Here is a 25,346-nt window from a genome sequence, read left to right as displayed (position 1 = left end):
ATTGTTTTAAACATTTTCACTTAAATTAAAGTTTAATAAATATATTATTAAGATAAATAGTCGTATAGTAATTAAATAAATATAATAAATGTTAAATAGTTTAAGAATATCCAAATTAAATATTACGTTCTTCTAAATACCCAGAGAACTATCAGTAATTTTTTTTCCCCTTAAGCACATCTGTTGCATATCTGCAACAAATCCTTTTTCCTTTATAAAATCGTACTGAATCAAAATTTTGAAAAACAAAAAAAAGTGTATTTTTTTATTTTCAGTTTTCTATCTAATAAAACAAACCGCATCAAAATCGGACGTGGTGCCATATAAAGGGTTAAGGTTGTTCTTATGGACCACCCTCCCCTTTATAAGGACCGTTGTCCCAAGGTCTGCCTCAACCACTGCTTCGGTGAACAAGGGTGAAAGTTTTGTCACCGAGTGGATCGACCTATTGTACTTTATTGTCGCAAGGAGGGTACTGTCAATAGTATCTTCAATGTGATTTCCATTTTTTAGGCAACGACTTATATCCCCTAAAGTGCCGTGAAAACGCTCGCCCTGCCCGTTAGATGTACTATGTAGGGGGGGTGCGTTTGTGTTCACTATGTCAAAGTTGTTTGGCAACAATGCCCTGATGGTGTCTGAGTTTAGTGATTTTTCGTTATCGCAGTAGATTGTTTTTGTCTTTGGAAAAAAATTTAAAAGTTGCAAGAGTGGAGCCTTTACATCTACAATTGCTCGTGATCGGATTGGTTGGACGACAGCAAATTTGGAAAATTTGTCAATACAGGTTAAGAAGTATTTCCCATCTGTTTGACAGTTTGCTGCTATTTCAGTTGTTAAAGGGCCCATTTTTGGAAGAAAAATAGTCCCTAAGTATTTGTTGGGTATTCTCCTGTACGCGATAAGCGCGATTGTGCTCCGCTATAGCTATTTCCTTTTGTTCTGTAACGTCTGATACATCTATCACGAAACTTTTAGAATGCCGAAACGTTATTAAGGGGAATTCCTTCACTAGATTATGCTGAATGGAGGCTAGAATAGGAAGTTCACAATATATTGCGTTAGTCACCTCGGAGTTTACAACCTCTCGTAGAGTTTGTATTAATGTGCTGCGATCGGAAAACTGTATAAAGTGTCGGGTTTTCGTTCTAAACCAGATATATGTCTTGTGTTGTGGGACAGTGTTTTCCTCCAATATAATCTGGTTTCGGAAGCAGTTTACCGGCTTATCTGTTGTCTCGATTGTGTAAGTTAAGGACTCTTCGCTATGGATCGTAGCGGCATCAGATTCAGCCGTGTTTTCCAGAGCGTTGATATTCTGGCGAGACAGAGCGTCTGCCACAAGGTTTTCTTTGCCAGGCTTATAGATGATGTTTGCGTTATGCTCATCAATGAAAGCCTTCCAGCGCTTTATTTTGGCATTCGGATTTCTATCCGATACCGCAAATGTTAGCGGCTGGTGGTCTGTGTAGATGTTAAGGTTTTTAACACCGTAGAAGTAATTTCTGAGATTTTTCAGTGCCCACACAATGGCTAGGAGTTCTCGCTCATTTGTGGCAAAGTTAATCTCATTGTCTCGCAAGATCATAAACCATCGGCGGTTAAACGTTTCCAATATACATTATCATATTATAACATTTGTGTAGAGTTAATTTAAATCACAAGAATCACAATACAACAACCAAAGCCCACATAATAAAAATCAATCAGCGGAGACACATTTTCCAATACATCACCAAAGCCAGCAAAATCAAAACCCACAGCGGAAGATCATTTTGCAATGCATACACCTAGCCAGCAAAATCAACAACTATCAGCGGAGAGTCATCTATATATATAAAAGAGAGTTGTGTAAAAGTGCTCCTCCACTTATAACTCGAGATCTGCTGGTCCAATTTGCATGGTTTTTGATTTGTTGGATTTGTCTCCGCTACGAGTAGGATAGTAGATCTTAAAAATACTAAAAAAAATTTGACGAATACTTGAAAAACGCGGTTTTTTACCTAAAGATTCAAATTTCCATTGATACTCAGTAGGCTTGATAACAGTGACAGTTTTCGGTCCTGCTCTCATATTATACAATAATAGTATAGAAGTAAACCTGACTATTCATAAAAAAAGCACATTTGATAAAAATAATACGTGTGCGTATAGAAGCTAAATATCTCGAAAGTTGAGGTAATTGTCTCAAACATAAATTTGTGTAAGTTATTTATATTTATATATCTCGATTGTTTTATGTGGTTTTGTACGAGGGCATATTCAGTATTACTATTAATAAAAATTCCGCGTCCTAGAAGATTTAATCTTTCCCGGCGGACCCATAATGCAATTAGGCAACGGAATATCGCGAGTCAATTATCTGACGAAGAACGAGAAATCGCCCGAGAAAGGCGCTGCATTAGTACCAAGCAAAAAAGGGCCTTATTTTGTGCTTCTCAAAGAGAGGCAGCCCAAGAAACGGCAATAAGAAATGGTTCAAGGATTGATTTGAATCGAGCAGCGTTTCGATATGATTGCACCATTGACTACAGCTTGAATCGTTTAGTTGGCATTGGTCCAATGGACGTCGTTTGCCAGCATTGTGGCGCATATATATATAAAAGAGAGAGAGAAAGAGACGGATATAATCCTTGTTTAAATTTTATCTGCTCCCAGTCATCGAAATCTGGGGTTCCTGCTATTGCTTTAAGGGCACTACCTATCAAGTTTATGTTTCTGACCTGTCTATGTTGAACATTAAGGGTACTAATTAAAGTGCTATGTGTTGTAAGTCATAAATCAGGACTCCCAGGACATCGTGGGAACAGCAAGGACATCGAGGGAACAGCAAGGACATCCAGTGGGAATCCTTGCAGATCATCAGCAGGCGCCGATCAGGACATCGGTGCATATCAGCAACGTAAGCGAGGCCTGCACACCTGGGTGAGTTCGCGTAGCCGTGCGTAAGAGAAGTGCTTGTGAGTGAACGAAGCTAGTGTTGTACTGTGAGTGAGCGAGATAGTAGGAGAGATCTGCATAGCTGGCGAACCGCCAGACTTTATAGATCCAGATCCTGGCGTTTCTCAAATCCTTACGGTGAGCTAGCGTGTTCAGCATAACACTCTTCCAGCCGGAGTGCGTTGAACAAGCGCTCAGTAGGTGTGCGTCGCTAAGCAAATCAGCGAGCCACATACATTTACATAAGTGACGTGTACAATTCATATTTATTTAAGAAAATATACCATTACGCTATAAAACCTAAACCACAAGACTAATTAATTATCGCAGGGGCTTCAACAAATAAATTTGTTGGCAACGAATCCACAGTCAGCTGAAACTAGCCCAGCTTAGACTCGGGATAAACCGAAGGTACGTTACAGTGTCATTATGTGTTGCAATGAATTTATTTTGGATTGTCTTATGTGTTTTATGTTCTTCTTTGAGGCCGACCTACACATATTTATATTTTTGTAGACAGTATTTCTTACTTAGGAATAATGTCCGCAAGGGGATTGACACCTTCGCAAATCGCAAAATTTTTTAATAGTTTGGAGAGCGAGGACGAATTCGATTTTTCTGCCAATGAAGAAAGTGATTTCGAGCCAGAAGAATTGGATAGTACGGATGAGGACATTGATGAGCAAGATGAACGTGCTGACGTTGATGTAACCATTGCTTCAAATAGCACTGGTTCGCCCAAGAACAACCAAAAAAGATTTTGCTATGGAGACAATGCAAATTATTATCGAATGAGTGTCAACTGCGGCTGCTCGCGAGCACTGCCTTGCCTCCTGAAGTAATGGAGCTTTCAGAGCCCATACAATTCTTTTCATATCTATTTCCAAACCACCTTTTTGAGCATATTTCAAATGAAACCAATTTGTACATTCACCTAACGAACCAGATCTAGGTGCGGCATCAAACTGTGTTGTTAGAATGGAAAGAGAAGTGCCCAGGCATCAGAACTTTCGAATTTATTAAGAAAATTTTTTCAATTCATTGCCCCTTTTGAAATACTTAGCGGATGAAGGAATTTTAGCTTTGGGTACTATTCGAAGAAACAGAATTCCAAATAACAAAACAATTGATAATATTAATTTGAAGAAGCATCCAAGGGGTACGTCTGTAGAATATGTTGCTGATTTTGACGGAGTTGACATATCAGTAACATCATGGGTGGATAATAAAGTCATATCATTGGCATCCAACTATGCTGGAATACTACCAGAGGACAAAGCACGTCGATTCAACAAAGCCAAAAAGGAATACGTCGAAATTGACCGACCCTTTGCAGTAGCACAATACAATAGATATATGGGAGGTGTTGATCTGATCGACAGCATTATTGGAAGATATAAAATTGTACTAAGAAGTAGACGCTGGCAGGTTCGCATTTTTGACCATCTACTCGACTTGACAGTGAGTAATGCTTGGCTTTTGTACAAACGCGTTCATAAGGCGAATGCATCAAGCCCTAAACTCTTAGGATCTTCCGAGTTTCGGATAAATATTGCAGAGGTGCTAACAAAAATTTATACCAAATCAATAATGGGAAATAGAAGGTCTATGCTCGAGAACGAATTGCAGCAAAAAAAAACAAAGGTCCTACGCGACGCGTGCCAAATCGAATGGTACGGCAGGATGAATTACCCGAAGTGTACGGGATTCTCGCAAGTAATGTGTGGGAAATGTGAAGTGGCCTTATGTTTCAACAAGAGAAACAATTGTTTTAAACATTTTCACTTAAATTAAAGTTTAATAAATATATTATTAAGATAAATAGTCGTATAGTAATTAAATAAATATAATAAATGTTAAATAGTTTAAGAATATCCAAATTAAATATTACGTTCTTCTAAATACCCAGAGAACTATCAGTAATTTTTTTTCCCCTTAAGCACATCTGTTGCATATCTGCAACAAATCCTTTTTCCTTTATAAAATCGTACTGAATCAAAATTTTGAAAAACAAAAAAAGTGTATTTTTTTATTTTCAGTTTTCTATCTAATAAAACAAACCGCATCAAAATCGGACGTGGTGCCATATAAAGGGTTAAGGTTGTTCTTATGGACCACCCTCCCCTTTATAAGGACCGTTGTCCCAAGGTCTGCCTCAACCACTGCTTCGGTGAACAAGGGTGAAAGTTTTGTCACCGAGTGGATCGACCTATTGTACTTTATTGTCGCAAGGAGGGTACTGTCAATAGTATCTTCAATGTGATTTCCATTTTTTAGGCAACGACTTATATCCCCTAAAGTGCCGTGAAAACGCTCGCCCTGCCCGTTAGATGTACTATGTAGGGGGGGTGCGTTTGTGTTCACTATGTCAAAGTTGTTTGGCAACAATGCCCTGATGGTGTCTGAGTTTAGTGATTTTTCGTTATCGCAGTAGATTGTTTTTGTCTTTGGAAAAAAATTTAAAAGTTGCAAGAGTGGAGCCTTTACATCTACAATTGCTCGTGATCGGATTGGTTGGACGACAGCAAATTTGGAAAATTTGTCAATACAGGTTAAGAAGTATTTCCCATCTGTTTGACAGTTTGCTGCTATTTCAGTTGTTAAAGGGCCCATTTTTGGAAGAAAAATAGTCCCTAAGTATTTGTTGGGTATTCTCCTGTACGCGATAAGCGCGATTGTGCTCCGCTATAGCTATTTCCTTTTGTTCTGTAACGTCTGATACATCTATCACGAAACTTTTAGAATGCCGAAACGTTATTAAGGGGAATTCCTTCACTAGATTATGCTGAATGGAGGCTAGAATAGGAAGTTCACAATATATTGCGTTAGTCACCTCGGAGTTTACAACCTCTCGTAGAGTTTGTATTAATGTGCTGCGATCGGAAAACTGTATAAAGTGTCGGGTTTTCGTTCTAAACCAGATATATGTCTTGTGTTGTGGGACAGTGTTTTCCTCCAATATAATCTGGTTTCGGAAGCAGTTTACCGGCTTATCTGTTGTCTCGATTGTGTAAGTTAAGGACTCTTCGCTATGGATCGTAGCGGCATCAGATTCTGCCGTGTTTTCCAGAGCGTTGATATTCTGGCGAGACAGAGCGTCTGCCACAAGGTTTTCTTTGCCAGGCTTATAGATGATGTTTGCGTTATGCTCATCAATGAAAGCCTTCCAGCGCTTTATTTTGGCATTCGGATTTCTATCCGATACCGCAAATGTTAGCGGCTGGTGGTCTGTGTAGATGTTAAGGTTTTTAACACCGTAGAAGTAATTTCTGAGATTTTTCAGTGCCCACACAATGGCTAGGAGTTCTCGCTCATTTGTGGCAAAGTTAATCTCATTGTCTCGCAAGATCATAAACCATCGGCGGTTAAACGTTTCCAATATACATTATCATATTATAACATTTGTGTAGAGTTAATTTAAATCACAAGAATCACAATACAACAACCAAAGCCCACATAATAAAAATCAATCAGCGGAGACACATTTTCCAATACATCACCAAAGCCAGCAAAATCAAAACCCACAGCGGAAGATCATTTTGCAATGCATACACCTAGCCAGCAAAATCAACAACTATCAGCGGAGAGTCATCTATATATATAAAAGAGAGTTGTGTAAAAGTGCTCCTCACCTTATAACTCGAGATCTGCTGGTCCAATTTGCATGGTTTTTGATTTGTTGGATTTGTCTCCGCTACGAGTAGGATAGTAGATCTTAAAAATACTAAAAAAAAATTGACGAATACTTGAAAAACGCGGTTTTTTACCTAAAGATTCAAATTTCCATTGATACTCAGTAGGCTTGATAACAGTGACAGTTTTCGGTCCTGCTCTCATATTATACAATAATAGTATAGAAGTAAACCTGACTATTCATAAAAAAAGCACATTTGATAAAAATAATACGTGTGCGTATAGAAGCTAAATATCTCGAAAGTTGAGGTAATTGTCTCAAACATAAATTTGTGTAAGTTATTTATATTTATATATCTCGATTGTTTTATGTGGTTTTGTACGAGGGCATATTCAGTATTACTATTAATAAAAATTCCGCGTCCTAGAAGATTTAATCTTTCCCGGCGGACCCATAATGCAATTAGGCAACGGAATATCGCGAGTCAATTATCTGACGAAGAACGAGAAATCGCCCGAGAAAGGCGCTGCATTAGTACCAAGCAAAAAAGGGCCTTATTTTGTGCTTCTCAAAGAGAGGCAGCCCAAGAAACGGCAATAAGAAATGGTTCAAGGATTGATTTGAATCGAGCAGCGTTTCGATATGATTGCACCATTGACTACAGCTTGAATCGTTTAGTTGGCATTGGTCCAATGGACGTCGTTTGCCAGCATTGTGGCGCATATATATAAAAGAGAGAGAGAGAAAGAGACGGATATAATCCTTGTTACTGTGAGTGAGCGAGATAGTAGGAGAGATCTGCATAGCTGGCGAACCGCCAGAGTTTACAGATCCAGATCCTGGCGTTTCTCAAATCCTTACGGTGAGCTAGCGTGTTCAGCATAACACTCTCCCAGCCGGAGTGCGTTGAACAAGCGCTCAGTAGGTGTGCGTCGCTAAGCAAATCAGCGAGCCACATACATTTACATAAGTGACGTGTACAATTCATATTTATTTAAGAAAATATACCATTACGCTATAAAACCTAAACCACAAGACTAATTAATTATCGCAGGGGCTTCAACAAATAAATTTGTTGGCAACGAATCCACAGTCAGCTGAAACTAGCCCAGCTTAGACTCGGGATAAACCGAAGGTACGTTACAGTGTCATTATGTGTTGCAATGAATTTATTTTGGATTGTCTTATGTGTTTTATGTTCTTCTTTGAGGCCGACCTACACATATTTATATTTTTGTAGACAGTATTTCTTACTTAGGAATAATGTCCGCAAGGGGATTGACACCTTCGCAAATCGCAAGATTTTTTAATAGTTTGGAGAGCGAGGACGAATTCGATTTTTCTGCCAATGAAGAAAGTGATTTCGAGCCAGAAGAATTGGATGGTACGGATGAGGACATTGATGAGCAAGATGAACGTGCTGACGTTGATGTAACCATTGCTTCAAATAGCACTGGTTCGCCCAAGAACAACCAAAAAAGATTTTGCTATGGAGACAATGCAAATTATTATCGAATGAGTGTCAACTGCGGCTGCTCGCGAGTACTGCCTTGCCTCCTGAAGTAATGGAGCTTTCAGAGCCCATACAATTCTTTTCATATCTATTTGCAAACCACCTTTTTGAGCATATTTCAAATGAAACCAATTTGTACATTCACCTAACGAACCAGATCTAGGTGCGGCATCAAACTGTGTTGTTAGAATGGAAAGAGAAGTGCCCAGGCATCAGAACTTTCGAATTTATTAAGAAAATTTTTTCAATTCATTGCCCCTTTTGAAATACTTAGCGGATGAAGGAATTTTAGCTTTGGGTACTATTCGAAGAAACAGAATTCCAAATAACAAAACAATTGATAATATTAATTTGAAGAAGCATCCAAGGGGTACGTCTGTAGAATATGTCGCTGATTTTGACGGAGTTGACATATCAGTAACATCATGGGTGGATAATAAAGTCATATCATTGGCATCCAACTATGCTGGAATACTACCAGAGGACAAAGCACGTCGATTCAACAAAGCCAAAAAGGAATACGTCGAAATTGACCGACCCTTTGCAGTAGCACAATACAATAGATATATGGGAGGTGTTGATCTGATCGACAGCATTATTGGAAGATATAAAATTGTACTAAGAAGTAGACGCTGGCAGGTTCGCATTTTTGACCATCTACTCGACTTGACAGTGAGTAATGCTTGGCTTTTGTACAAACGCGTTCATAAGGCGAATGCATCAAGCCCTAAACTCTTAGGATCTTCCGAGCTTCGGATAAATATTGCAGAGGTGCTAACAAAAATAATTGGAAATAGAAGGTCTATGCTCGAGAACGAATTGCAGCAAAAAAAAACAAAGGTCCTACGCGACGCGTGCCAAATCGAATGGTACGGCAGGATGAAATACCCGAAGTGTACGGGATTCTCGCAAGTAATGTGTGGGAAATGTGAAGTGGCCTTATGTTTCAACAAGAGAAACAATTGTTTTAAAAATTTTCACTTAAATTAAAGTTTAATAAATATATTATTAAGATAAATAGTCGTATAGTAATTAAATAAATATAATAAATGTTAAATAGTTTAAGAATATCCAAATTAAATATTACGTTCTTCTAAATACCCAGAGAACTATCAGTAATTTTTTTTCCCCTTAAGCACATCTGTTGCATATCTGCAACAAATCCTTTTTTGTTTATAAAATCGTACTGAATCAAAATTTTGAAAAACAAAAAAAAGTGTATTTTTTTATTTTCAGTTTTCTATCTAATAAAACAAACCGCATCAAAATCGGACGTGGTGCCATATAAAGGGTTAAGGTTGTTCTTATGGACCACCCTCCCCTTTATAAGGACCGTTGTCCCAAGGTCTGCCTCAACCACTGCTTCGGTGAACAAGGGTGAAAGTTTTGTCACCGAGTGGATCGACCTATTGTACTTTATTGTCGCAAGGAGGGTACTGTCAATAGTATCTTCAATGTGATTTCCATTTTTTAGGCAACGACTTATATCCCCTAAAGTGCTGTGAAAACGCTCGCCCTGCCCGTTAGATGTACTATGTAGGGGGGGTGCGTTTGTGTTCACTATGTCAAAGTTGTTTGGCAACAATGCCCTGATGGTGTCTGAGTTTAGTGATTTTTCGTTATCGCAGTAGATTGTTTTTGTCTTTGGAAAAAAATTTAAAAGTTGCAAGAGTGGAGCCTTTACATCTACAATTGCTCGTGATCGGATTGGTTGGACGACAGCAAATTTGGAAAATTTGTCAATACAGGTTAAGAAGTATTTCCCATCTGTTTGACAGTTTGCTGCTATTTCAGTTGTTAAAGGGCCCATTTTTGGAAGAAAAATAGTCCCTAAGTATTTGTTGGGTATTCTCCTGTACGCGATAAGCGCGATTGTGCTCCGCTATAGCTATTTCCTTTTGTTCTGTAACGTCTGATACATCTATCACGAAACTTTTAGAATGCCGAAACGTTATTAAGGGGAATTCCTTCACTAGATTATGCTGAATGGAGGCTAGAATAGGAAGTTCACAATATATTGCGTTAGTCACCTCGGAGTTTACAACCTCTCGTAGAGTTTGTATTAATGTGCTGCGATCGGAAAACTGTATAAAGTGTCGGGTTTTCGTTCTAAACCAGATATATGTCTTGTGTTGTGGGACAGTGTTTTCCTCCAATATAATCTGGTTTCGGAAGCAGTTTACCGGCTTATCTGTTGTCTCGATTGTGTAAGTTAAGGACTCTTCGCTATGGATCGTAGCGGCATCAGATTTTGCCGTGTTTTCCAGAGCGTTGATATTCTGGCGAGACAGAGCGTCTGCCACAAGGTTTTCTTTGCCAGGCTTATAGATGATGTTTGCGTTATGCTCATCAATGAAAGCCTTCCAGCGCTTTATTTTGGCATTCGGATTTCTATCCGATACCGCAAATGTTAGCGGCTGGTGGTCTGTGTAGATGTTAAGGTTTTTAACACCGTAGAAGTAATTTCTGAGATTTTTCAGTGCCCACACAATGGCTAGGAGTTCTCGCTCATTTGTGGCAAAGTTAATCTCATTGTCTCGCAAGATCATAAACCATCGGCGGTTAAACGTTTCCAATATACATTATCATATTATAACATTTGTGTAGAGTTAATTTAAATCACAAGAATCACAATACAACAACCAAAGCCCACATAATAAAAATCAATCAGCGGAGACACATTTTCCAATACATCACCAAAGCCAGCAAAATCAAAACCCACAGCGGAAGATCATTTTGCAATGCATACACCTAGCCAGCAAAATCAACAACTATCAGCGGAGAGTCATCTATATATATAAAAGAGAGTTGTGTAAAAGTGCTCCTCCACTTATAACTCGAGATCTGCTGGTCCAATTTGCATGGTTTTTGATTTGTTGGATTTGTCTCCGCTACGAGTAGGATAGTAGATCTTAAAAATACTAAAAAAAAATTGACGAATACTTGAAAAACGCGGTTTTTTACCTAAAGATTCAAATTTCCATTGATACTCAGTAGGCTTGATAACAGTGACAGTTTTCGGTCCTGCTCTCATATTATACAATAATAGTATAGAAGTAAACCTGACTATTCATAAAAAAAGCACATTTGATAAAAATAATACGTGTGCGTATAGAAGCTAAATATCTCGAAAGTTGAGGTAATTGTCTCAAACATAAATTTGTGTAAGTTATTTATATTTATATATCTCGATTGTTTTATGTGGTTTTGTACGAGGGCATATTCAGTATTACTATTAATAAAAATTCCGCGTCCTAGAAGATTTAATCTTTCCCGGCGGACCCATAATGCAATTAGGCAACGGAATATCGCGAGTCAATTATCTGACGAAGAACGAGAAATCGCCCGAGAAAGGCGCTGCATTAGTACCAAGCAAAGAAGGGCCTTATTTTGTGCTTCTCAAAGAGAGGCAGCCCAAGAAACGGCAATAAGAAATGGTTCAAGGATTGATTTGAATCGAGCAGCGTTTCGATATGATTGCACCATTGACTACAGCTTGAATCGTTTAGTTGGCATTGGTCCTATGGACGTCGTTTGCCAGCATTGTGGCGCATATATATATAAAAGAGAGAGAGAGAGAAAGAGACGGATATAATCCTTGTTTAAATTTTATCTGCTCCCAGTCATCGATATCTGGGGTTCCTGCTATTGCTTTAAGGGCACTACCTATCAAGTTTATGCTTCTGACCTGTCTATGTTGAACATTAAGGGTACTAATTAAAGTGCTTTGTGTTGTAAGTCAGTCCTAAGTACCTGTCTCATATGGTCTTTGGGTAGTCCGTCTGTTAAGTTCCATGTCTCGTCAACATATGTCTCGTATATCGTCAGGTTAGTTGTGTGTCCCATGTAGCCGTATTCGTCCCAAATCGTCACGTCCCCGTCTATTATAGGTATGTAGTCCGCGTGCGTATAGTCATTGTTGAGCTATCGAGATTTTTCGAATAGCTTTAAATTAGTAAACGATTGAATTTACTTAGTGATTAGTTTATTAGCGATTATTTGAATTTACAGAGTTTATGTGAAAGACGCGAGCAAGCGACTAGGCTGTCGTGCTGTCCGCTACTATGTTTGTAATAGTCAATCTAACACTGGATCTGCTCTAAACAAGAGTTAATTGCATACTAACTACAATGTACGAGAGCCGGCGGATTAAGCTGAGCCGGTGCGTGGGTGAAAGAGACAACGCAAAAGGGAGAGCGTGATCTCCGTTACAAATTCTCTTAAATGATAACATATTCTATGAACTGCCGCTCTTAGTTACAAAGAAGCGATGATTGCTGAGCCCAACATCCTCCCCCCGTTGAAGACTTAGTCTTCAACAGAATCCTTAAGGGGCAGCAAGCACAGCTTATTTGTAGCTCTTCTTATCTCGCCAGCTTCAGTTTTTAGTAGGGCTACCCGTGCAACGCCATCACTTTCAGGGATAAGTTCGATCATTCTGGCTAGTGGCCACTTAAGTGAAGGTAGATTCTCATCTTTCACAAGAACTATGTTGCCAACAGCCAAGCCAGGTTTGGAGGTTCTCCATTTCGCTCGCTGTTGTAACAAGTTGAGATATTCGTCCCGCCAACGAGTGCAGAACACCTGCTGGAGATAGCTTACGCGCTGCCAAGCATCCAAACGATTAAAATTGAGCCCTGTCAGGTTTGGCTCACTGAAGGACGAAGGAGGGCCACCGTTGAGGAAATGCGCACGAAATCGAAACTAAAGGGCGTGAATTAACGACAGCAGCGATGTTGCAAACCAGTGTGCGAAGCTCATCGTAAGTTAGGACGGAGGACCCAACACATCGGTAAAAATGATGCTTCGCTGTCTTCACCGCAGCCTCCCACAAGCCACCAAAGTGAGGCGATCGTGGAGGGATGAAATGCCATTCGATTGAGTCTGCCAAACAAAAATCCTTCACAGCCTTCTGGTGGGTGTCTGACAGAAATAGACGCTTCAACTCCTGAAGCTGGTTGCGGGCACCAAGAAAGTTTGTGGCGTTATCCGATCAGATTTGACTTGGCTTTCCTCTGGTGCATATGAAACGTTGAAGTGCATGCAAAAATGCCGCGGTAGTTAAATCCTTGACTAACTCCAACCAAATAGCCTTCGTAGCAAAACAAATAAACACACAAACGTAGCATTTCACAGGCGCCTTGTTTCGTGACTCAGGCTTGTAAAAGAAGGGTCCGCAAAAGTCGACTCCAGTCACTCCAAAGACCCGATAGCCGTCGACTCGATCCTTGGGTAGATCTGCCATTATGTGTTCAACGAGTCGAGGCCTTGCACGAAAGCAAATTACGCATCTCTGAATTACACTGGCTACAGTTTTACTACCTCCAATTGGCCAATATTGGGAACGAACCAACGCTAGCACTGCTCGGGGACCAGCGTGCAAGTTTCGCTGATGGAAATGAATTATGATGGCTCTAGTTACTGGATGAACTTTGGGCAAAATAATTGGATGGCGACTATCGAAATTTAAAGTTGAGTTTTTGAGACGACCATCGACACGTAGCAGCCCAATCTCATCAAGGAACGGTGACAGCGAGGCTAGACTGCTGGATGACGGAACCATTCCTTTATTTCGAAGAGCATTTATGTCGTCTGAGAGATGTGTTCGTTGAATCATTCTTAACAGTATATGAGTGCCGTTCCGGATGTCTGCTAGGGTTATTCCTGGACCATGACTTTTTTTAATAAACTTTGATACATATGCAAACGTACGCTGCAAGCGGGCGAAAGAATTCACAAACTTGCAGTCCATAGAGACATCATGGACTGCGTCCTTTACAAGAAGCACAGTTCTTCGACGCTCAATTGAAGTTATTTCTGGAAGTGCTGAGACTGGCCACTGAGATCTGGGCTTACAGAGGAAACCTGGACCGTAGAACCAATGTAATGATGCACTTAAATCCGAGGGCAATGCACCCCGAGATAATATATCCGCGGGATTCAGTGTTGTAGGTATATAGTGCCATTCCATTGCTGATGTGAGATCTTGTATCGTGGCGATGCAATTTGAAACAAAAACGTTAAATCGTCCGGGCTCGTCATTGATCCAAGAAAGCGCAACAGTAGAGTCAGACCAACAATGAAACTCGCCTGCGAAAATGCCTAAGCGAGCCACTTCATTCATTAGACGCGCAAGCAACTCTGCCCCGCATAGTTCCAGCTTGGGAACCGTGAGCGTTTTTAGATACAATATAAATGCAAGCTCCGTATGCCTCGATGCTGGCATCGCAGAATCCATGGACCTCAACCTTCGATCCTGGTATTAATGATAGCCTGGGAAATGCACTACTAAGACCATTGCCAAAGTTGCTGCAAATGTCTAGCCATGCAGTGTGACATGCAGACGGGAGACTCTCATCCCAATCAAGTTTATGCCTCCAGAGTTGTTGCAAGAAGATTTTAGCTTTCGTTATTACTGGGCCGACCAGGCCGAGGGGATCATAAAACCTAGCAATAGACGAGAGAACAGAGCGCCTGGAGGGCTTAGAGGCTGAATTCAGGGCTAGATATGAGAAAAGAAGTTGATCAGATGCCGGATCCCATGCAAGGCCAAGTGTCTTTGTAATGTCGCTGCCATGATTGAACCTAATGAGCGATTCCTTGTCGCAGTCTGTTACGCCGTCCAGTACCATGGGATGGCTTGAACACCACTTCCTCAATTTAAACTTCCCACATGCCAAGATTCCAGCTATCTCTTGCATAACAAGTCTTGCTTCTTCAACTGAATTTCCTCCACTAATCAAATCATCAACATAGAAATCGCGAAGCAGTACGTCGGACCCGACTGGGAATGCGTTCCTTTCATCTACGGCAAGCTGATGCATGGCGCGCACAGACAAAAATGACGCTGGTTTTGTTCCATATGTTACCGTATCAAGCCTGAAAACTTCCAACTCATCATCTGGCGAATTCCTCCATAAAATGCATTGTAGATAGCTGTCCGGCTCAGGTACTTTCACGCAACGATACATTTTGCAAATATCGCCGGTGAGTGCAACTGGATAAGATCGGAAGCGCAATAATATGTCGACTAATTTTGGCTGAATGACGGGACCTGACATTAGAATGCCATTCAACGAATGCCCAGTTGTTGTAGATGCAGATCCATCAAAGACGACGCGAAGCTTGGTAGTTGTGCTATCATCCTTCAGAACGCAGTGATGAGGAAGAAAATATCTGCATAGATGGAATGAATTTAGAGGAACGCGTGACATGTGACCAAGTTCAAGATACTCTTTCAGAAATGCTGAGTATTGAGACTTTATATGCGGCAAACGACTCAATTTCTTCTCCAAATTGAGAAACCGATGTCGCGCTTACTCATAAGAATCTCCAAGAAGCTCGCAACTAAGCTTAACAGGCAGGCGTACTGTATATTGGCCACTAGCCAATCGATTGTAATGCCTCGCAAAATGCGCTTCGCAGTCTGAGTCTTCCTTGCTGAACTTTACAATGGAATCGCTGCAGCGCTCAACTTCCCAAAAGCGACGAACGAGACTGTCCAACTTGATATCAGCACAGGAGTCTGTAATCGGATCCGAAGGCGCCTTTGAAGCTAGTAGCACGGAGTTGTGGTTGCGAGCCTCGCCACCTGATACAACCCAACCAAGACGAGTCTTCTGTAACAATGGAAGTCCAGGCATCAACTTGATTTGTCCCACACAGAGCAAATCATAAAACAGGCTAGCTCCGATAAGCAGATCTACTCGTTGCGGCCTATGGAAAGCTGGATCTGCCAGCACTATATTTTGCGGTATGCTCCAATTGCTCGTATTCACATTAGAACTGGGCTGCCTGCCAGTTATATTTGTAGCTACCATAGCCGTTATGCTAGTTGTATATTCAGATGCATGAGCTTGAAGAGTGAGGCAAATGCTGCTGCCATCCATGGCAACATTGGAGTCACCTACGCCGCATACAGATGCAACCGATTTTGTTCTCTTAAGTTGCAGGAGATTCGCAAATCTGGCTGTAATGAGATGTAGTTGAGAGCCTGAATCTAAAAGTGCACGACAAGGAACAAGCTCGCCAAACCGATTCCTTGCCAGAACAACTGCGGTAGCCAGGAGCACAACGTCGCTGTGCCGATCCTTGGATAAGAGAGTAGTGGCTGGTGCTGAGGGCTGAGGGATGGTCTGTACTCTTGATGTTGAAGATTGTTGATGGGGCGGAATTGCTGCCTGCGATGTGCTGGAGTGGCCGAGATGAAGAAGCGTATGATGCTTGACTCCACAGACCCGACAACTGCGCGAGCCACATTGTCGCGACTGATGACCTCCCTTGAGACAATTCAAACATAAGCCAGCCTTTCGGACCTCATTCAGGCGAAGACTAGGAGACAAGTTTGCGAATCTTGGGCATTTGTAGATTGTGTGCTCAAGATCATTACAAAAATTGCAACTGTGCCGGTTACGAGAAATGCTGATCTACTGGTAGCAACCTTACTGCAAGAATTCATCGGCTTACTTGACGAATAGTTTGTAAGAGCAAATTTCATCGATTCCAAAGTACGGCAATGAAGCTCAAGAAACGAGGAGACTTCTTCATATCTGGAAATCTGAAGAGCCATCTCTGAGTTGTCCAATTTCTCTTCCCATTTAGCTTGTGAGGCCTCATCAAGCTTCTGTAGCAGTATCTGAGCAATCATGGCACTGGCTATCTGCTCTGTTGTGCCCAGACTACTGAGCGCACGCATATGGACATTGAAGCTGTCAGATAGCTCACGCAGCTTGGTTATGCATCCATTTTCTACCCTTTTGAGACCTAAGATCTTTACGATGTGGGCCTGGAAGATTAAACGTCGATTATCATATCTCTGCTTTAATAAATTTATGGCAATTGTATAATTATCATTAGAAACTTCCAAAGAGCGAACCGTATCCAACGCTGCGCCATCGAGGCAGGACCGAAAGTGCTGAAGTCTTTCCATATTGCTGATTTCTGGCCGACTTTCAATTATTGTAGAAAACATTGAGTAGAAATCAGCCCAATTAGCATATCCACCGCTGAACGTAGGTAGCTTTAAGGCGGCAACGCAGGTGCAGCCTGCAATCTGGGAGCGGATGCGCGAGGAGGGTCACTTGGACGACTAAACGTGGAACTATGATGCACTTGAGCAGTACGACTTTGCACTTCGGACATTATTGTTGACTGCATGACCATTATTAAATCATCAAAGTCAGTGCGCAAATTGCTGGACATCTCAGTAAAGTCGAGCTCCTCTAGACTTTCATGAGCCTTGCTAAAGGAGTGGCTTAGCTTGTCGATATGCTCCAGTAGAACATTTAGAGTGCTGTCACTGTGATCGGCCTTGGATTGTAGCTTTTTTACGCGTTCAAGCACCGACTGTACCTTGAGCTTATAAAACCGCACGCGATCTTCGGGAGCAACTGCACTAGCATCTAAATTCGCCATGACGAGTACAGCAAGAGCAACACGATAGAGTTCAAAGTCGTTGGTGCGAGCGCGATTGCAAGAGTAAAGTAAATGTATATATGCTATAGCGCAGACACAAACTTGGAATAAGTCGTATTTGTCGAGCAGAGTACTTGCAACTTTAATAAACTGGCAAAGAATTATATTATGGTACTCAAATAATATACACGTATGAATTGTTGCACACCGGTACGATTATTATGGACGCGCTCGTATCGCAGCCGTGACGAAAGAGTGCAATGTCAACGAAGAATAACGGCAAGCATGTAATTACACTGTGCTTATGCAAACTTAATCACTTATAGATTGAAGCTATAGAACACGCAGTCACTAACCATAGACATAGTTCAGAAATTAGCTGATTCTTTATTAGATTGTCATTTGCAGAAGTTTTCGCATGTGTACTACTTTTACGGGCGCCAGTGTATTGCAGACCGAACGAAAGAGTGTCTGGCGAATTGGCAAAGTAACGGCACGCAACTAATCGCTATATACACTGCTTATGTTCACGGGTGTATGTATGTATGTGATGCTGTCAATATATATATATGCAAATATGTAGAAAGAAACAAAAAAGAATCACGTCGGGGTCACCAAATGTTGAGCTATCGAGATTTTTCGAAAAGCTTTAAATTAGTAAACGATTGAATTTACTTAGTGATTAGTTTATTAGCGATTATTTGAATTTACAGAGTTTATGTGAAAGATGCGAGCAAGCGACTAGGCTGTCGTGCTGTCCGCTACTATGTTTGTAATAGTCAATCTAACACTGGATCTGCTCTAAACAAGAGTTAGTTGCATACTAACTACAATGTACGAGAGCCGGCAGATTAAGCTGAGCCGGTGCGTGGGTGAAAGAGACAACGCAAAAGGGAGAGCGTGATCTCCGTTACAAATTCTCTTAAATGATAACATATTCTATGAACTGCCGCTCTTAATTACAATGAAGCGATGATTGCTGAGCCCAACAGTCATTAAGTCTCGAAGTCGGTTCAGCTCTAGTCAGAGCCACTATTTTTAAAACTAGAATATATTTTATCCTAAGGTAAAAGAATGCAGTTATTAAAAAGGATGTTTTTTTTTAATTAAAAAACTAAGCAAATGGTTTACTTAAGGTTGTTCTTACGGACCACCCTCCCCTTTATAAGGACCGTTGTCCCAAGGTCTAACTCAACCACTGCTTCGGTGAACAAGGGTGAAAGTTTTGTCACCGAGTGGATCGACCTATTGTACTTTATTGTCGCAAGGAGGGTACTGTCAATAGTATCTTCAATGTGATTTCCATTTTTTAGGCAACGACTTATATCCCCTAAAGTGCCGTGAAAACGCTCGCCCTGCCCGTTAGATGTACTATGTAGGGGGGGTGCGTTTGTGTTCACTATGTCAAAGTTGTTTGGCAACAATGCCCTGATGGTCTCTGAGTTTAGTGATTTTTCGTTATCGCAGTAGATTGTTTTTGTCTTTGGAAAAAAATTTAAAAGTTGCAAGAGTGGAGCCTTTACATCTACAATTGCTCGTGATCGGATTGGTTGGACGACAGCAAATTTGAAAAATTTGTCAATACAGGTTAAGAAGTATTTCCCATCTGTTTGACAGTTTGCTGCTATTTCAGTTGTTAAACGGCCCATTTTTGGAAAAAAATAGTCCCTAAGTATTTGTTGGGCATTCTCCTGTACGCGATAAGCGCGATTGTGCTCCGCTATAGCTATTTCCTTTTGTTCTGTAACGTCTGATACATCTATCACGAAACTTTTAGAATGCCGAAACGTTATTAAGGGGAATTCCTTCACTAGATTATGCTGAATGGAGGCTAGAATAGGAAGTTCACAATATATTGCGTTAGTCACCTCGGAGTTTACAACCTCTCGTAGAGTTTGTATTAATGTGCTGCGATCGGAATACTGTATAAAGTGTCGGGTTTTCGTTCTAAACCAGATATATGTCTTGTGTTGTGGGACAGTGTTTTCCTCCAATATAATCTGGTTTCGGAAGCAGTTTACCGGCTTATCTGTTGTCTCGATTGTGTAAGTTAAGGACTCTTCGCTATGGATCGTAGCGGCATCAGATTTTGCCGTGTTTTCCAGAGCGTTGATATTCTGGCGAGACAGAGCGTCTGCCACAAGGTTTTCTTTGCCAGGCTTATAGATGATGTTTGCGTTATGCTCATCAATGAAAGCCTTCCAGCGCTTTATTTTGGCATTCGGATTTCTATCCGATACCGCAAATGTTAGCGGCTGGTGGTCTGTGTAGATGTTAAGGTTTTTAACACCGTAGAAGTAATTTCTGAGATTTTTCAGTGCCCACACAATGGCTAGGAGTTCTCGCTCATTTGTGGCAAAGTTAATCTCATTGTCTCGCAAGATCATAAACCATCGGCGGTTAAACGTTTCCAATATACATTATCATATTATAACATTTGTGTAGAGTTAATTTAAATCACAAGAATCACAATACAACAACCAAAGCCCACATAATAAAAATCAATCAGCGGAGACACATTTTCCAATACATCACCAAAGCCAGCAAAATCAAAACCCACAGCGGAAGATCATTTTGCAATGCATACACCTAGCCAGCAAAATCAACAACTATCAGCGGAGAGTCATCTATATATATAAAAGAGAGTTGTGTAAAAGTGCTCCTCCACTTATAACTCGAGATCTGCTGGTCCAATTTGCATGGTTTTTGATTTGTTGGATTTGTCTCCGCTACGAGTAGGATAGTAGATCTTAAAAATACTAAAAAAAAATTGACGAATACTTGAAAAACGCGGTTTTTTACCTAAAGATTCAAATTTCCATTGATACTCAGTAGGCTTGATAACAGTGACAGTTTTCGGTCCTGCTCTCATATTATACAATAATAGTATAGAAGTAAACCTGACTATTCATAAAAAAAGCACATTTGATAAAAATAATACGTGTGCGTATAGAAGCTAAATATCTCGAAAGTTGAGGTAATTGTCTCAAACATATATTTGTGTAAGTTATTTATATTTATATATCTCGATTGTTTTATGTGGTTTTGTACGAGGGCATATTCAGTATTACTATTAATAAAAATTCCGCGTCCTAGAAGATTTAATCTTTCCCGGCGGACCCATAATGCAATTAGGCAACGGAATATCGCGAGTCAATTATCTGACGAAGAACGAGAAATCGCCCGAGAAAGGCGCTGCATTAGTACCAAGCAAAGAAGGGCCTTATTTTGTGCTTCTCAAAGAGAGGCAGCCCAAGAAACGGCAATAAGAAATGGTTCAAGGATTGATTTGAATCGAGCAGCGTTTCGATATGATTGCACCATTGACTACAGCTTGAATCGTTTAGTTGGCATTGGTCCTATGGACGTCGTTTGCCAGCATTGTGGCGCATATATATATAAAAGAGAGAGAGAGAGAAAGAGACGGATATAATCCTTGTTTAAATTTTATCTGCTCCCAGTCATCGATATCTGGGGTTCCTGCTATTGCTTTAAGGGCACTACCTATCAAGTTTATGCTTCTGACCTGTCTATGTTGAACATTAAGGGTACTAATTAAAGTGCTTTGTGTTGTAAGTCAGTCCTAAGTACCTGTCTCATATGGTCTTTGGGTAGTCCGTCTGTTAAGTTCCATGTCTCGTCAACATATGTCTCGTATATCGTCAGGTTAGTTGTGTGTCCCATGTAGCCGTATTCGTCCCAAATCGTCACGTCCCCGTCTATTATAGGTATGTAGTCCGCGTGCGTATAGTCATTGTTGAGCTATCGAGATTTTTCGAATAGCTTTAAATTAGTAAACGATTGAATTTACTTAGTGATTAGTTTATTAGCGATTATTTGAATTTACAGAGTTTATGTGAAAGACGCGAGCAAGCGACTAGGCTGTCGTGCTGTCCGCTACTATGTTTGTAATAGTCAATCTAACACTGGATCTGCTCTAAACAAGAGTTAATTGCATACTAACTACAATGTACGAGAGCCGGCGGATTAAGCTGAGCCGGTGCGTGGGTGAAAGAGACAACGCAAAAGGGAGAGCGTGATCTCCGTTACAAATTCTCTTAAATGATAACATATTCTATGAACTGCCGCTCTTAGTTACAAAGAAGCGATGATTGCTGAGCCCAACATCCTCCCCCCGTTGAAGACTTAGTCTTCAACAGAATCCTTAAGGGGCAGCAAGCACAGCTTATTTGTAGCTCTTCTTATCTCGCCAGCTTCAGTTTTTAGTAGGGCTACCCGTGCAACGCCATCACTTCCAGGGATAAGTTCGATTATTCTGGCTAGTGGCCACTTAAGTGAAGGTAGATTCTCATCTTTCACAAGAACTATGTTGCCAACAGCCAAGCCAGGTTTGGAGGTTCTCCATTTCGCTCGCTGTTGTAACAAGTTGAGATATTCGTCCCGCCAACGAGTGCAGAACACCTGCTGGAGATAGCTTACGCGCTGCCAAGCATCCAAACGATTAAAATTGAGCCCTGTCAGGTTTGGCTCACTGAAGGACGAAGGAGGGCCACCGTTGAGGAAATGCGCACGAAATCGAAACTAAAGGGCGTGAATTAACGACAGCAGCGATGTTGCAAACCAGTGTGCGAAGCTCATCGTAAGTTAGGACGGAGGACCCAACACATCGGTAAAAATGATGCTTCGCTGTCTTCACCGCAGCCTCCCACAAGCCACCAAAGTGAGGCGATCGTGGAGGGATGAAATGCCATTCGATTGAGTCTGCCAAACAAAAATCCTTCACAGCCTTCTGGTGGGTGTCTGACAGAAATAGACGCTTCAACTCCTGAAGCTGGTTGCGGGCACCAAGAAAGTTTGTGGCGTTATCCGATCAGATTTGACTTGGCTTTCCTCTGGTGCATATGAAACGTTGAAGTGCATGCAAAAATGCCGCGGTAGTTAAATCCTTGACTAACTCCAACCAAATAGCCTTCGTAGCAAAACAAATAAACACACAAACGTAGCATTTCACAGGCGCCTTGTTTCGTGACTCAGGCTTGTAAAAGAAGGGTCCGCAAAAGTCGACTCCAGTCACTCCAAAGACCCGATAGCCGTCGACTCGATCCTTGGGTAGATCTGCCATTATGTGTTCAACGAGTCGAGGCCTTGCACGAAAGCAAATTACGCATCTCTGAATTACACTGGCTACAGTTTTACTACCTCCAATTGGCCAATATTGGGAACGAACCAACGCTAGCACTGCTCGGGGACCAGCGTGCAAGTTTCGCTGATGGAAATGAATTATGATGGCTCTAGTTACTGGATGAACTTTGGGCAAAATAATTGGATGGCGACTATCGAAATTTAAAGTTGAGTTTTTGAGACGACCATCGACACGTAGCAGCCCAATCTCATCAAGGAACGGTGACAGCGAGGCTAGACTGCTGGATGACGGAACCATTCCTTTATTTCGAAGAGCATTTATGTCGTCTGAGAGATGTGTTCGTTGAATCATTCTTAACAGTATATGAGTGCCGTTCCGGATGTCTGCTAGGGTTATTCCTGGACCATGACTTTTTTTAATAAACTTTGATACATATGCAAACGTACGCTGCAAGCGGGCGAAAGAATTCACAAACTTGCAGTCCATAGAGACATCATGGACTGCGTCCTTTACAAGAAGCACAGTTCTTCGACGCTCAATTGAAGTTATTTCTGGAAGTGCTGAGACTGGCCACTGAGATCTGGGCTTACAGAGGAAACCTGGACCGTTGAACCAATGTAATGATGCACTTAAATCCGAGGGCAATGCACCCCGAGATAATATATCCGCGGGATTCAGTGTTGTAGGTATATAGTGCCATTCCATTGCTGATGTGAGATCTTGTATCGTGGCGATGCAATTTGAAACAAAAACGTTAAATCGTCCGGGCTCGTCATTGATCCAAGAAAGCGCAACAGTAGAGTCAGACCAACAATGAAACTCGCCTGCGAAAATGCCTAAGCGAGCCACTTCATTCATTAGACGCGCAAGCAACTCTGCCCCGCATAGTTCCAGCTTGGGAACCGTGAGCGTTTTTAGATACAATATAAATGCAAGCTCCGTATGCCTCGATGCTGGCATCGCAGAATCCATGGACCTCAACCTTCGATCCTGGTATTAATGATAGCCTGGGAAATGCACTACTAAGACCATTGCCAAAGTTGCTGCAAATGTCTAGCCATGCAGTGTGACATGCAGACGGGAGACTCTCATCCCAATCAAGTTTATGCCTCCAGAGTTGTTGCAAGAAGATTTTAGCTTTCGTTATTACTGGGCCGACCAGGCCGAGGGGATCATAAAACCTAGCAATAGACGAGAGAACAGAGCGCCTGGAGGGCTTAGAGGCTGAATTCAGGGCTAGATATGAGAAAAGAAGTTGATCAGATGCCGGATCCCATGCAAGGCCAAGTGTCTTTGTAATGTCGCTGCCATGATTGAACCTAATGAGCGATTCCTTGTCGCAGTCTGTTACGCCGTCCAGTACCATGGGATGGCTTGAACACCACTTCCTCAATTTAAACTTCCCACATGCCAAGATTCCAGCTATCTCTTGCATAACAAGTCTTGCTTCTTCAACTGAATTTCCTCCACTAATCAAATCATCAACATAGAAATCGCGAAGCAGTACGTCGGACCCGACTGGGAATGCGTTCCTTTCATCTACGGCAAGCTGATGCATGGCGCGCACAGACAAAAATGACGCTGGTTTTGTTCCATATGTTACCGTATCAAGCCTGAAAACTTCCAACTCATCATCTGGCGAATTCCTCCATAAAATGCATTGTAGATAGCTGTCCGGCTCAGGTACTTTCACGCAACGATACATTTTGCAAATGTCGCCGGTGAGTGCAACTGGATAAGATCGGAAGCGCAATAATATGTCGACTAATTTTGGCTGAATGACGGGACCTGACATTAGAATGCCATTCAACGAATGCCCAGTTGTTGTAGATGCAGATCCATCAAAGACGACGCGAAGCTTGGTAGTTGTGCTATCATCCTTCAGAACGCAGTGATGAGGAAGAAAATATCTGCATAGATGGAATGAATTTAGAGGAACGCGTGACATGTGACCAAGTTCAAGATACTCTTTCAGAAATGCTGAGTATTGAGACTTTATATGCGGCAAACGACTCAATTTCTTCTCCAAATTGAGAAACCGATGTCGCGCTTACTCATAAGAATCTCCAAGAAGCTCGCAACTAAGCTTAACAGGCAGGCGTACTGTATATTGGCCACTAGCCAATCGATTGTAATGCCTCGCAAAATGCGCTTCGCAGTCTGAGTCTTCCTTGCTGAACTTTACAATGGAATCGCTGCAGCGCTCAACTTCCCAAAAGCGACGAACGAGACTGTCCAACTTGATATCAGCACAGGAGTCTGTAATCGGATCCGAAGGCGCCTTTGAAGCTAGTAGCACGGAGTTGTGGTTGCGAGCCTCGCCACCTGATACAACCCAACCAAGACGAGTCTTCTGTAACAATGGAAGTCCAGGCATCAACTTGATTTGTCCCACACAGAGCAAATCATAAAACAGGCTAGCTCCGATAAGCAGATCTACTCGTTGCGGCCTATGGAAAGCTGGATCTGCCAGCACTATATTTTGCGGTATGCTCCAATTGCTCGTATTCACATTAGAACTGGGCTGCCTGCCAGTTATATTTGTAGCTACCATAGCCGTTATGCTAGTTGTATATTCAGATGCATGAGCTTGAAGAGTGAGGCAAATGCTGCTGCCATCCATGGCAACATTGGAGTCACCTACGCCGCATACAGATGCAACCGATTTTGTTCTCTTAAGTTGCAGGAGATTCGCAAATCTGGCTGTAATGAGATGTAGTTGAGAGCCTGAATCTAAAAGT

General features: G+C 41.5%; 1 protein-coding gene and 2 long non-coding RNA genes across 3 annotated transcripts in view; 2 read left to right on the top strand and 1 right to left on the bottom strand.

Moving 5' to 3' along the window:
• LOC149269539 (uncharacterized) overlaps window positions 1-25,346 on the bottom strand; it is a 107,889-nt gene that overhangs the window by 57,398 nt on the left and 25,145 nt on the right. The gene's annotated exons all lie outside the window — the stretch shown is intronic.
• LOC149269542 (uncharacterized) lies at window positions 1,325-2,619 on the top strand. Its single transcript, XR_016269653.1, has 2 exons — window positions 1,325-2,203; window positions 2,298-2,619. It is a non-coding gene; the product is annotated as an uncharacterized LOC149269542 (long non-coding RNA).
• On the top strand, window positions 11,091-16,467 carry LOC149269541 (uncharacterized). Its single transcript, XR_016269649.1, has 2 exons — window positions 11,091-11,251; window positions 11,346-16,467. It is a non-coding gene; the product is annotated as an uncharacterized LOC149269541 (long non-coding RNA).

Source organism: Drosophila arizonae, chromosome 4 (assembly GCF_054131065.1).
Source record: "Drosophila arizonae isolate 15081-1271.41 chromosome 4, UAZ_ARI_1.0, whole genome shotgun sequence".
Taxonomy (NCBI): domain Eukaryota; kingdom Metazoa; phylum Arthropoda; class Insecta; order Diptera; family Drosophilidae; genus Drosophila; species Drosophila arizonae.
This window is presented reverse-complemented; position numbering and strand designations above follow the sequence as displayed.